The sequence below is a fragment of the Hibiscus syriacus genome, unplaced genomic scaffold (assembly GCF_006381635.1).
Source record: "Hibiscus syriacus cultivar Baekdansim isolate YM2019G1 unplaced genomic scaffold, ASM638163v2 tig00112977_pilon, whole genome shotgun sequence".
NCBI lineage: Eukaryota > Viridiplantae > Streptophyta > Magnoliopsida > Malvales > Malvaceae > Hibiscus > Hibiscus syriacus.
In genome coordinates, this window is record NW_024063429.1 from 26,817 (window position 1) to 41,401 (window position 14,585).

Genomic DNA, 14,585 nt, shown 5'->3' on the forward strand with positions numbered 1-14,585 from the left:
TCTGAAAGTTTATTCAAAGAAGTTGACACAAATGATCAAGAAATAGGGGGCAAATGAGGACGAGAACCGTGGTCTGATTACACACCTAACATTATAGGAGTAATGAGGCATGATAGATAAGCAAGTGGAAGTATTATCTACCACTATAGTACTTTCTATTTTCAGCATCTTGTTTGAACTTGTTTTTTGTTCATTTCTCTACTTTTGTGCAATAAATTAATTTGTGTTGCTTTTATGGTTATGAGTAAGAAATCGAATTTTAATCTTGAAATTCTTGAGTATCAGATAGATTAAATATTCTTTTAATTTTTCAAGAGTTATAGATCTTTGGCAAGTGGTCAAATTATATCTTCCATATTCCATCCAACGCCAATTACTTGACCCTCACCAAAACCAAATCCTGACACTACATTTATCTGAGATTCTGAAGAAATGTCTCTACCTGTTTTTGAGACACCAACTCCAGATGTTTACTGGTTTATGATACTACCTTCCACCATATACATGACTTCATAAGTCACACTTTTGTCCTTCCAAATACAAAACCATCATAAACCAAATGACCTCAAAAGAACCAAACTTTCAAATTATCCGTGAATCTTCCTGCAAGAAGAGACGAGATGAGACATCGTGGATCAACTTATCGAAGATAATTTCGAGTGATTGGGGCATACTCAAAGAAGAATAAAAAAGGACTGATTTAAATAAATATATCATGCATTAATTACATCGTTTTCATATAAATAAAAGTTAATCTTGAATATTCATCCCCCTGAAGATACCTCTTTTTACAAAGACTTCTATGTGTGAGACGACTGAACTTTTCGCATAATTTAAGCATGCGAACTCAGTGATATATCGCCCAAAGATGAATGAGACAGTTGAAGGAGCAAATAAGAACATTAAGAGGATCATTACAAAGACCACTAAAACTTAAAAGGATTGGCACGAGAAGCTACCTTTTGCTTTATATGCATATCGAAATACTATTCGAACATCACTGGGGCAACACCTTATTATTCAGTCTTACCGATTTAAGTTGAGATACAACCACTTTGTATCTTGAAGGAGGTAAAATTAGAGGAGGCTGAAGGGATCCAAGCTCGATTTGATAAATTAAACCTTATTGATGAGATGATATTGAAAGCTATTTACAATAGGCAGATGCATCAGAAACGGATGATGAAAGATCACAACAAGAAAGTACATCCGAGAGAGTTCCAAGAGGGTGATCTAGTGTTTAAAAGATCTTGCCTATACATAAAGATTTCCTTGGGAGACGGATGCCTAATTGGGAAGGGTCATATATTGTAAAAAAGGCCTTTTTCGGAGAAACATTGATTTTGGTAGAAATGGATGAGAAAGTTCTGAGAAACCAAATAAACTCAGATTCTGTCAAGAAATATTATACTTGAAAAAAAAAGAAAAAAAGGAAAAAGGAAAAAAGAAAAAAAAGAAAAAAAGAAAAAGAAAAATTGAACCAAGATGAGTGATTCAGGGGAGCCTCAAGTTACAAGGTTGATCAAGTGCAATAAGTTCAAAGATTCCTATTCAACAAGAAATGCAAGAAATACTGGAGACGAATGGATCCAGATGATGGAAAAATCCCCAGCAAAGTAGATCCAAGTCAAGCAAAGCAAGATTGAAGGCATCTAATTAAAAGAAATTATCTTCAGAATTCATTCCGCCTCTCAAGATTGATTTTTATTTGCAAAAATTGGTTTTTAAAATCTTTAATGTATGATATAAAAAATGATAAAAGGGGGGTTCAAGATGTCAATTTTTAAATAACATCTTGAAACCAAAGGAGGATTCGAGTTGAAAACCTGAAAAGGCGGCTCGAATATTAAATGGTGCAACAACGACATAAGAGATGATCTTAAGCTATTAATGAAGCACCATACATCCCAAAGATGTTCCTGAGAGTCTGGAAACAAGAATTATCTCGACAAGATGAGCATAACAACCATTTCTTCAAAATAATGGAAGCCCAAAAAGACATATATGCTGGATTAACCTGAGAGACCTTACTTTACCAGAATCATCCTACACCTTAAAACAGTCAATAATTTTGACACTTTCTATAGGTCTATGATTTTTAAATGATTTAAAAGTGTAATTGATTTATTTGATATTCATTAAATTCATTGTTTATGATTTGATTCTATTGTGAACCTGTGATAGGCAACATTTTACAAAATTCTTTCATTCTTCGATAAAGAAAGGGGGAAAACATTTTTAAACAAGATAGTCTCAAATGAAGAAGGTCCTTGAAGCAAGTTGTTGTTTATTCTACCTCTATTGTAGAAAAAATGAGACCATAATGATGAAGCATTTCACTTTCTTGAAAGTAAGTGGTCCAAAAAGCCAGAAAGTCTGGGGAATTGAACTCATGACGCTCTCTTGTGACATTATTAGTAATTCATCAAGAAAGATTATCACTTATTTCATGCTGAAAGCAATAATCATCACCAGCCAACTTATTTTCCCCAACCATCAATCCTTGTTCTCTAGAAGATTACATCACAGAGTTATAAGTCCCATTAAGGTGTATTTTGGGAATGAACAAGTCCACTACTTGCACTCTGGTTATACCGTGATGTTGGCTCAAGTCTTGATACATCATTGTTATTTCTTCCATGCTGATCATTTTCTTTATCAGGAACTTGAAATTGAGAACTTATGGTATAGAATAAGACAGTGGAAAAAATTCTACACTTATGGATCTTTCATACAAGATTATGATATGTTTTGGAGCAGTAAAAGAGACAGTCGCTGTAGCAGTCAATCTTCAAGTCCATCCCAGTGATATTTATTTCTTCCAGTAAGGTTGTTACACTGGATGCCACTAACAACAAGGTCGAAACTGCCAAATCTACTTATCAATTGCTCAAACCAATCACCATTCAGTTCTTGTGCATCTGTTTTCAAAGGTATGCCAAGACAGTAGAAGGCAACCTCTGCATCACTGCTCCCTGAGAAAAGAGACAGGACATTGATACCACCGGGGAACATGTCTCTAGCAACTCCTCCTCGTGTATAGTTTTTAGGGAAACCTAGAAGCATTTCTACCTCATCAGGTTCAAGTGGAGCAACTTTATTCCTTCCAACCCATACCAGATTCTATTTTCGGTACTCATCAAGAATATACTTCTGGACACTTGAAGGTGGCTCATCGTCATAAGCTTCAAGAACCTTACAGATCCTTTCTGTCAATTTGGCACTTCCTGTACATGTTTGTAAACATTTCAACTTTGTTCTTGGATCCCGGAAAGGCCACCAATGTGTTGTCAATGGAAAAGCATCATGTATGGTGCGTGGAGGAAGCGAAATAAAAGGAAATATGTTCTCAAATGGCAGATTATGAATATATCTCTTTTTCTGTACAACAGCACAAAAATACTTTGAATCTACAAATTCTGGCTCTACATGGTATAAGTACCGTGACATTTCAGTCCAAACACTAACTGGAGCAAGTGCCACGTTCTCATAATAGAAATAAGGAGGCCCAATAACATCTTGTGGAAGTGTTCTTTGAGTTATCTGATCTGGTTCGGTAAAAACCCCAAAACTAATCATTAGATTTAGAAGATGAACTGCATGATCTTCTACATTAAGAAGCTTCTTTTTAAGCTTCCTCTGCTTTTTCCTTTTCCAAAAATCATAGCCCGAGTTTCACATTTTCTTGTAATTGGGGTCATTACATAATAGTTTCCTATCTTCTACTGAAAGAAGTACGTCAGCAGCCTTAGTCATTTGAGCAGCATATATATAATCTATCAACTCTGCAATTGATGAATCCAGACCACATCTCTCCATGGCTATTGAAGCCTTAACCTCTGAGTACCCCATTTTCATCAAGTATAACAGTTTATTCTCCTCATCAGCATCAGTATCAGGATTTCCTCGGTATTAGAAGAACTATCACTATATGTGAAATCATTATGAAAGATTGCTTAATAATCAGATGAGTAGTTATCAGAATCAACATGTTGCATGGGTGCGGATGTTTCAAGAGCCTGTACCACTGTATATGTAGTCTTGTTAGTGCATCAGATTATTGTTCACATAAATTGGTTTCTCTTCCACAGAAAAGTATATTCCAGAAATAGCCTTCACTGAAAACAAGGTTCACTGTGTTAGCCTGAAATGAATTACCAAGCGATTTATATCACTCTGTCTGACTAAGATCCCTTCAGATCTAAAAATGGGCACCACATTCAGAAGAGACACATATCTCAGATATTTTTGTTAGAATGATTGAGCATTTCATAAGTTTGTGACAACATGAAGAGAATTCATCCAGCTACTTGACAACACTGTTGTTTAGTGACACCAAAATGAGAGTATTCAAGATAAACAAATTCGGGGCACGAATAAAGCTACAAGTACCTACAATAGTACATTGTCAAAATTGGACCTCGTGGGGATCATGATATTCCAGTCAAACATACATTGAGAGTGAATCAGAAGCAGAATATTGGGGCATCTCGAAATCCCATTTTAAACAAAAATGTTTTATGTGAAGCATCTTGAAGGCCCACGTCAGTATGGATATTTGGGCATTTTTGAAGGCTCATCTCAGCAAGAAGTAATGTTGAGTACACTTTTAACATCTGTATCAACAAATGTTAGGGCATTTTAAAGGTTACTTCAGACAGATCCATGTGGGGCATTTTGAAGGCTCAGATTAACAAGCAACAAATGTTGGGGCATGCTGAAGGCCCACATCATCATGTGTTAAATTTCATTGATTTGAGCAAATATTTCCAATGAGACAGAAAGATATGAAGAATAAAAATGGTGAAACAGTGACAGTCGAGCTGACTATACATAATTGCTTCATTCATCAGACAGTTGTATTAGGGTCATGTTGTTAAACAAATATCTACTCAGTAAGTATGGTTTCAAATACCCAATCTTCTTAACCATGTGTCACATGACAGCGTGTTCTTTAAGCTACATCACGGTTGCATGGATAAAGATGATCCTCAGGCATACCATTCGATCTAGGGTTCAGTTTCTCAAGATCTCGACTTTGAATTTTGCATTCTCTGTGTTGGTGATGATTGGAAATATTTCTTTGAGATTCCTGGCAGTTAGTTTCAACCATACTATTGGGGTTTCAAAGCTGTTTTTCACATAAGTTTGTGTTTACTTGATAACATTGAATAAAGAAGCTCAGCATACGTTTGTTACCCTTATTCTCGTTATTACTGGGGTTATCATTGCCAGCCAAGATGAACTGAGTTTGCATCTATGTGGTTTGTCATATGAGTTTCATCTACGACAACAAGAATTCCATAGACATCCTTCTATACATGGCTCCTATAGCTGAGGTATTTCTACCTCCTACAATACTCATTACGGAAGAAAACGTGATCAGTATCACACTTGCCCTTGCCCGAGATGATATCAAGATCAATTGGTATCTCTTATTCAATTCAGTACTAGCATATTTTGTGAATTTGACCAACTTTTTGGTCATGAAACACACCAACATCTCACTTGTATTCCTATTTAGTTTTGTTTTCAAGTGGTCTTGTGACATCATACAAAAGTTCTGAACAACTATGAAAGAGCTTCCCTGACCAAATATCTGAGAAGAAGCCACATGAGATGATGAATGTGTTGTCAAATGTTTTACAAGCATCTGAGCAGAAGCCACAAGAAATAATGAATGTGTTGTCAAGTGTTTTAAGAACCAGTAATTATGGTGCTGAACCAATGTTACAATCATATGGCATTTCCATTTATGGATCTAAGATGAAGTCTGTCTTCTTCAACACCAAGCTTTGAAATGCGATATGATGAAAATTTCTTTCCACAGAAGGGAAGCGGAAATTTTATCAATAAGAAACTAGTGGAGCCAAATGAGGTTGAACGATAGGTTGTTGTTAATCATCTCGACATGATATGGTTTGAGTGGCCCTGTTCGAGATCCAATTAGATGTGAAGACATGAAAGAAATTAGGATAAATCTTTCTTATGATGTGTTTCAAGAGTCAAATCAGAACAGACTCTACTTTCCTAATTAATCCCTGTTAAGCCAGGCATATCTACATCTACACTCTTCAAAGATGATAGATTCTCTTTTCAAAGAAGAAAGATTTATTGGATTTTTACACAAGTCCAAGCAAAGAAAGCCGATGTTATCCATGATAAGATGGGGCAACAAGGTCATAATTATGATCGCAACAAGAATTTTCTGAATGAAATATTTCTTTTGAGACTTTCATGAAACAAAGAAGACACAAAGATTGCTTTTCCAAATCAGAGATGCTAGCTTGAAAAGACATTTTGACCAAAGTGAAGGAAGACTGAGTTCACCACTTTGAAATCAAATAAAAATGAACTTAACATTCATACATCATATTTAGGCATTTGCAAAAATAGGTGCATTTTCATTCATTTTATCCATGTTGAATTTTGACAGGATTTTCAAAGATTTTAGCAAAGATTCAAATCCATCGCTTGATAGATCAACATTGCCAGATAGAGTTCATAATAAGAAGAACTCATCTGAAGAAGGAAGAGGAAGTTCATAATGAGAAGAACTTGTTCAACATTTCGCTCGAATCCATCACTTGATGGATCAACATTTCCAGGTAGAGTTCATAATGAGAAGAACTCGTCTGAAGAATGAAGAATAAGTTCATAACGAGAAGAACTTGTTTAACCTTTTGCTTTAATTCATCACTCGATGGATTAGCATTGCCAGGTAAAGTTCATAATGAGAAGAACTCATCTGAAGAAGGGAGAAGAAGTTCATAATGAGAAGAATTTGTTCAACCTTTTGCTCGAATTCATCACTTGATGGATCAACTTTTCCAGATAAAGTTCATAATGAGAAGAACTCATCTGAAGAAGGAATAAGAAGTTCATAATGAGAAGAGCTTATTCAACCTTTTGCATGACTCTATCACAGAAAGAGATAGATTAGTATCAACTTTTCTAGAGAAAGTTCATAATGAGAAGAACTCATCTGAAGAAGAAAGAAGAAGTTCATAATGAGAAGAACTTGTTTAACCTTTTGTTTGAATTCATTACTCAATGGATCAACTTTTCCAGAGAAAGTTCGTAATGAGAAGAACTTATCTGAAGAGGAAGAAGAAGTTCATAATGAGAAGAACTTGTTCAACCTTTGTTTGATTCTATCACATAAGGAGATAGATCAGAATCAACATTTCCAGAAGGAGTTCATAATGAGAAGAATTCATCTGAAAAAGGAGAAGAATTTGTTCAACTTTTTGCTAAATTACATCACAGAATGAGATAAATTGTCATCCCCAGTGGAAAAGTTCATAATGAGAAGAACTAATCCCAAAGAAGAATTTGTTCAACATTGCCATCATAATCAAGTGAAGTCAAATGAAAAAAAAAACTTATTATCTTTTCGTCTTTGCCCTATTCTTGTTAACACAAGAATAAGCAAAGAGGGGCAGCTGAAGATACTCGTTTTTTTTCATTTGATTATTATATTATTTATATTATATATTATTATTATTGTTATTATTATTATTATTAATAAAATATTATTTACAAACAGGCCCGATTATAACCCAGACTGGCCCAAACAAACTGGTCCAAACCTAATAATAAACCCTAAATCCAGTTAGGGTTTCATCACCCAAACATCCAGTCGCCTCTGCCACACCATTGCCGACACTCCCACTGCCAGGTGCTCCACTCCGATGATGCCACCACGCCGCCGCCTCGCTGAATACTCTAGAAGCAGCCCCACGTCGAAGCCCTATGGTGAGTCACCACCATAGTTTGGTGACTCACCGCCAAGAGCTCTATTATCCGGTCCAATACGAGCTCGGTGGTGGCTATAAAAGCCACCACACCTGCAAAACAAAAGAAGGAGACGGACAGAAACAGGAACAGCGAGAGCAACCGAGAAAGGCAAAGAGAACAACAACAGAGAGAGGAACCCGAGAGCAAGCAAACAACCAACAGAGCAGAATGAAGCATGAACCAAAAACAAAAATAAAAGAGAAGAGAGGAACTTAATTTGTTGTCGGAGAGCTCCAAACGTCACCGAAGAACCGAAACGCCGAAGGTGAAAATCTTATATTTACGATATATTATGGGGTTTTAGGTTAAAATAGCCTTAGATCGGGCCTTAGGACGTTTAGATCTACGCTTTAGGGGTATTTTGTAAATTTCGGCCATCATTCACGGTGGTGGTTGGAGCCGGAGCACGGCTGCCGGCCGGTGGTCTCTCTCTTCGTTTTAGAGAGAAGACAGAGCATTTCTCATTCTCTCTCAGTTAGAGAGAGAATGAGAAGAGAAGAAATGAGAATAATGGCCCGAAGGGTCGGCCATTCAGGGTTCATATACCCCTCCCAAACGGTGTCGTTTTGGGTAGGGGGTATAGGCATCATTTACGCTTATGGGTAAACATTCTACGCAGTACCCTTAGTTTGTAACTTTTACAAATTGGTCACTTAAATCAAATTATAATCATTTCAATTTGGTCTTATAATTTTAATTAATTTATAATTTAGTCACTATTCGTATATATATATTTAGGATTTAGTCCCTCATAATTTTATAAATTTTATTTTATCCCTGAATAAATAATTAAGGTTAAATTAAAACTATTAATTATTATATTTCATAATATTACGAATTAGGGTATTTAATTTTAATATATTCTAATTTAGTCATTAATTTTAATATCTTCATTTATTTTTAATTACAAGCTTTATTGCTTTTTATATTTTAAATATATAGTTTTAATTTTTTTTATTTTAGTCACTGTTTAGTTATATTTTAATTTTATATGTTTATTTTCAATATATTTAAATATTATTTTTATTATTATAAATATATATATATATATATAATAAATAATATTTATTTATTTATTTTAATCCTATTTATAAATTTAATTTTATAAATTACTTTTAAGAAAAATAATTATATTTAATATATATTTATTTTTCAATATTAAAAAAGGACAGTCTTAAAGTAACTGGATGTCCATTTTCTGATATTTTTAATAAATAAATATTTTACTTTTATAAATTATATATATTATTTTAAATAAATATTTTACTTTTATAAATTATATATATTATTTTTTTAACGTTTTATTAATATTTATTTATTTTTTAATATTAAGAAATGGGTTATCTTAAAGCACCTAGAATTCCTTTTCTGATATTTCTAAGTAAATAAATATCTTATTTATAAAAATAAAAAATATATATATACATTAATATATTTTCTTAAAATTATATTAATAAATTTGAAATAACAAGATTATGAATTAAATATATTTTTGAATTTTTAAATTTCCAATAAAAGATACAATTTATAATTAATAAGTACCAAATTTGGGCGTTGTGGGGGTGTTAATCCTTCCCCAAACGTAACTGACAACGAATCCTTTTTTTATCTATTAAAAAGAACGAATTTTTGGTTAATCGAATACAGATTTATCTTTTAAATGATGTTTTCTTAAAAACTCTTTTAAAAGATAATATTTAGGTATTCAACCTACCTAACCCAAAAGGCCGATGGTGACTCCCAAAATATAAATCATTTTTTATTCACTTTACTTTCCCGCCAAGTAAAAATTTTGTACCTGGGCGAAAACCGGTTACGACAAATATGATAACTAATAAGCGCTATCTTGATCAGTCGTAGCGTTGTCAAAATTCAACCCTCATAAAAAATAAATAAAAATAACGGCCAAACTATTGAAATGTATCAAAACACAGAGATAAACACATCACAAAGACATAATTATTCCTATTAAAAAATTAACAACTGTTGATCGAAAACCAACATCAAAACCGGTACCACTGCCGGCTAAACAAAATCAAAAAGAAAAACTTGATTAGATATATAGAAAATGACATAAATCGTAAAGAAAAAAAAAGGGAGAGGGAGAAATCACTTCGATTTTTTAAGCACTTTTTAACTCTTAATATTTTATTTTTATTCAAAATAGTAGGTAGAAATCATTGGTTGACTAACGATCATTGTTTGTTAATGATATGATATTTTCAAATATATTTAATTAATGGTATGATATATCACATTATTATTTTTTGATAATGTAGCATATGATCAAATCATCACTTTTATTATGTGACATATTCCACATTTTTAATTAACCACTTTTGAAAATTTTAGATCAGCAGCAAGTGTCGATTGTTGGTGAAGAAATGTCACAAAATGACTATTCAAACAAGTACTCAAGGTAAATCTTGACATTATATTTAAAATAAGAAGGGCGAGCTAAACATATAGCCTCCAACAAGAGCTTTTAGTATAAGGGTAAAGATAACTATTCCATCAAATTTTAAGGACAATTTTTAATATTATGCTAATCTAAGTTAAAATAAAATAAAATATGCAAACCCTCACCTTCAAAGTAAAGGGTTATTATGACATTGATAAAGAAAAACTATTCCACAAACCTACTTATTTGAATGTCATTTTTAAGTCCTAAATTTCAAACTCTAAAACATTTAACTTTAAATTTCAGGCACATAATATTAGGGGTGTTCAGATTAATCCGTTACCGTTAAACATAACTATTAATCGATGAAATCGCTACATTTTATAGGTTAATTAACCGAACCGTTAAGATTAAACGGGTTCGGTTAACCAAACTGTTAAAAAATATTTATTAACGGTTACGGTTAATGAATTTTAATAAATGGTTAACCATCGGTTAACCGTTAATAAATTATAATTAATTAATTATATTATTTAGATAATAGAATTAAAAATAAAATCAAAATGATTCCCTATTTTTTAGTTATCATGTTTATCTTATATAAGATCACATTAAATCAAACATAGATAAAAGAAATACATGATTTTAAATTACAAATATAAATATATACACAAGATTTTAAACCATAAAAAAATTATTAAATCTCATAATATATATATATATTTATAAAATAAAGTGTATTTATAAATAAAAAAGATTTTGACAAATATATATGTTTCCATCATTGTAAATTTTATGAAATTTTTAAATTTTGTTATGTTCGAAAAAATTGTAGGTTAACCATATGTTACCCTATAACCGAACCGTTATTGACAATATATAATTAATTAATTATATTAGCAGTTAATTATTTTTTAATGGTTAGGTTATGATTAACAAAATTTAATAACAACTATAATGATTAACCAAACGTTTAGACTAAACGGTACGATTAACTGACCATTAACACCCCTACATAACATTATAACTTTGTTTTGATCTAAACCCTTATAACTAAAAGGTTTAATTTAACGTTTAACTCTTGAATTTATCACTTCCTTTCATATTAGTAAATAATTTATTTTTGTCAAATAATAATAATAATAATAATAATAATGAACACCTACCTTGCTTAGTTTAATCCCGAATATCCGAAAATGCTTGGTTCATACCTCATTTTCAAATTATTATTATTTTAAGCTCTTTTTCTTAATATAACCAATTGAATTTGAATTTAATTCAATTAACATTATTACTGGTAGCATGAACCAACTTACCTTAGTGGTTAAAAGAATCTTTATTGTTTTTAGAGGTTATGAATTTGAGCACCAACGATTTCAGCAGGATGATTGACCGTTCATTTTCAAATGATTGAGAATATTTAGAACATATACTACTTTGTAATCACCTTAATATCAAATATTGTTAATCGACGGGCCGTGACGGTGACACGATAACAAACCCGAGAAGTATGTCATATTAACAACTCATTACTTCCTAATGTTGTACTTAAGAAAACACAAGCACAAGATTGTAAAGACTTCATAAGTTGCGTAGAAAGAAACTGTATGAAAGAATAAAATCTGGTGTAAAAGGAAGTTGAAAAGCAACAGCAGGACAAATAGAAAGTAGTTTGGTTGGATTTATACCATCAAGGTTTTGCTTTACCACATTTTCTTCTACAGTTGTGCTCCTTCAAAACATAATATGCATGCAGTCCAAGCAAGTCCAACAAAATAGACTGGATGATTTCCCTTTTAAAGTACCGGTCACGCAGCTAAGCTCGTCTAAGCAACTACCAGGTGTTCTTGCAGTAGGTGTGCTAGACGGCCTTTGAGTAACTAGAACAGAAAAACAAGTGATCTCTACATTTTTCCTAACAGTGTACAAGTAGCAGATACACCGATGTCTCCCACGCTTTGGGACTGGAAAGTCTGCTCAAACGATCCAAGATTGCTAACAAGGCTATCAAAGAAAATTTCGGCATGCACATATGGAACAAATCAACTTATTCCTCAGTGCTTTGTTCATCAGTTCCAAGTATCAGCAGATACAAAGGTTCCCAGAGAACTCCAGCTGCAGCAGTTTCTAGCAATCTCCCTCAATTTCAAGATTTTCTTACAACTCTAACTTCATATCTAGGAGTCTTAACTGGCAAATATCCATGCAAATTTAACGAATAAGCTCAAATCCAAGCAACCGAAATGGATTCAGAAGTAGAGAAGAGTGCCCATATATGTTTCAAACACAAGCAATGCTCCAGACTAATACTCGTTGTTCATGCTAAGGATACCAGAAGGTACCATCTCATATTGCGCTTTTTGCAGATCTCTCTTCTTTCTTTCCATATAAAAGCAGAATGCATTTGATTCAGCTTATGGATGATCCTCCCAGGCAAGATGAATAATGAACAGAAATGTTGAATACTAAATACACTACAGATTGTAATTAGTTTGATTATGGTAAGACGACATTCATTACTAAAACAAACATGACTTGTATGATGAGAAACACCCCGTAAACAATTTTCATGGTAAAAGGAATAATTTAGCAATGATGCATTTCTCTAAGGAAGCAACAACCAACGGGAAATGCTATCATGTCAAATTCAATTTTCCTTGTGCATATAATTGAACAGACAACATGCTTATTTGACTGGGAAACAAATAATTCTAGGATGTGGAGCGGTGGCCTACGGAAAAGATCTAGTGCTAATTGTATGTATTTTAAGTAATGAATGTTACATTAGTTATTACTTCCGATTAGGGGTCAACAGCTGCTACTTTCTCATGTAAAGTTAGGAGGTAGAACCTTGAGGGAAAACACAGATCTGTTCCTGACAAAGATCTCATTGGACAGCATCGATAGAATCTTTTAACGTCTTTTTCTAGAAATCCAAAAGCAGACTCAGGCTTAAGAGACATGAAATTTCATATTCAAATCAGTGATGCAACACGGGTAAGAGGAATCGTTGTTGTTTCACGACCAACGATAATAATAAGGTGATTGAGTGTTTATTGTCAAATAATTAAAAGTATTCAGAACATATACTACTTTATAATCACCTTAGCTTTGATTTTTACGAATATTTATAAAGGTAGGATCTAGTTATGCATATTGAATTTTTTAATTAAATTGATGATTGAAATTAAAATTGAAAAATATCAAACCGTTAACTAATAATTTGTATTTATTTAATAATTTTAAATTAAATTTATATTATGTAAGTGAATCGGTACATCAAACTGTTTTTCATACCGTCTCATGTAACCTATCAAATCCCTACAACTTCTATATTCCGTGTTTAAAACAAACACACTTGACGCCTTATCAGAAAAGTTGAAGATTATTAACTCGAAAGCACAATCTGAAAAAAAAAAACACCAAAAATCATTACATTTGCTTCAACGTATACAGATAGGTTAGAGAGAAAAGGCCCGACACATAAGGTATCCATGGATTGTATCGTTTCAGCAACAAACAGAAAACAGAGAGAAATCGGAGTCCATGTGCAGTGTTTTTATAATGAAGCGGTGGAGACTTGTGATTTCTCTATACCTTGTGTAGATGGCGTCGTTGATTTGGCGATACATCGTGTAGATAGAGTTGACTCGCCCCATTTTCTTTTGACTGGAAAAAGGAAAGGAAATTCAGTGGAAGTTGGTGGGAGATCTCGCGTTCCCTGCTGGGAAAAAATAACGTGTTCTGGAGATATATTACTTGGATTGCTTACTCATTAAAGCCAAGACAAAGTCTCACCCCGCTACATGAAATTTCATATTTAAATCAGTGATATTACGTGCAACACAAGTATCATGATTTTGACAAATATAAAATAGAATAAATTATGCGTTTAGTATTTAAACAATCAATTTTGATATGTTTTAGTATCTATTTTTTTTTTATTTTTTTTTTCAAAATTATACCTAAAATTTAATTTTTGTTTTATTTTAATATCTACTGCTAAAAATTTTGGTTTTTGTTTTATTTTAATACCCTATTCAAAATTTAACATTAATTTTTGAAAAGATTGAAAGTTTAGATACTAAAACAAATTAAAAAATGACAGTTTAGGTACTAAACCCGCTAAACTTTTAATGATGAGATACTAAAATGACTGAACGTTAGATATGATTTTGAAAAAAATTAAAAATATAAATACTAAAATAGACCAAAATTGAGAGTATAGGTACTAAATACGTAGTTTACCCTATAAAATAATGGGTAAAATTAAAATTAAATAAATAACTTTTTTTTACAAAAATATAAATAATCTCAACCATCAATTTCCACCCATCTAATAATATCAAATTAATTTAAATTAATTTTCATTGTGCACACCATA

General features: G+C 32.4%; 1 pseudogene; it reads right to left on the reverse strand.

Annotated features, from left to right (window-relative positions):
- Positions 1–2,784: 2,784 nt before the first annotated feature.
- LOC120184910 lies at positions 2,785–4,013 on the reverse strand (annotated as a pseudogene).
- Between the last annotated feature and the right edge of the window lie 10,572 nt (positions 4,014–14,585).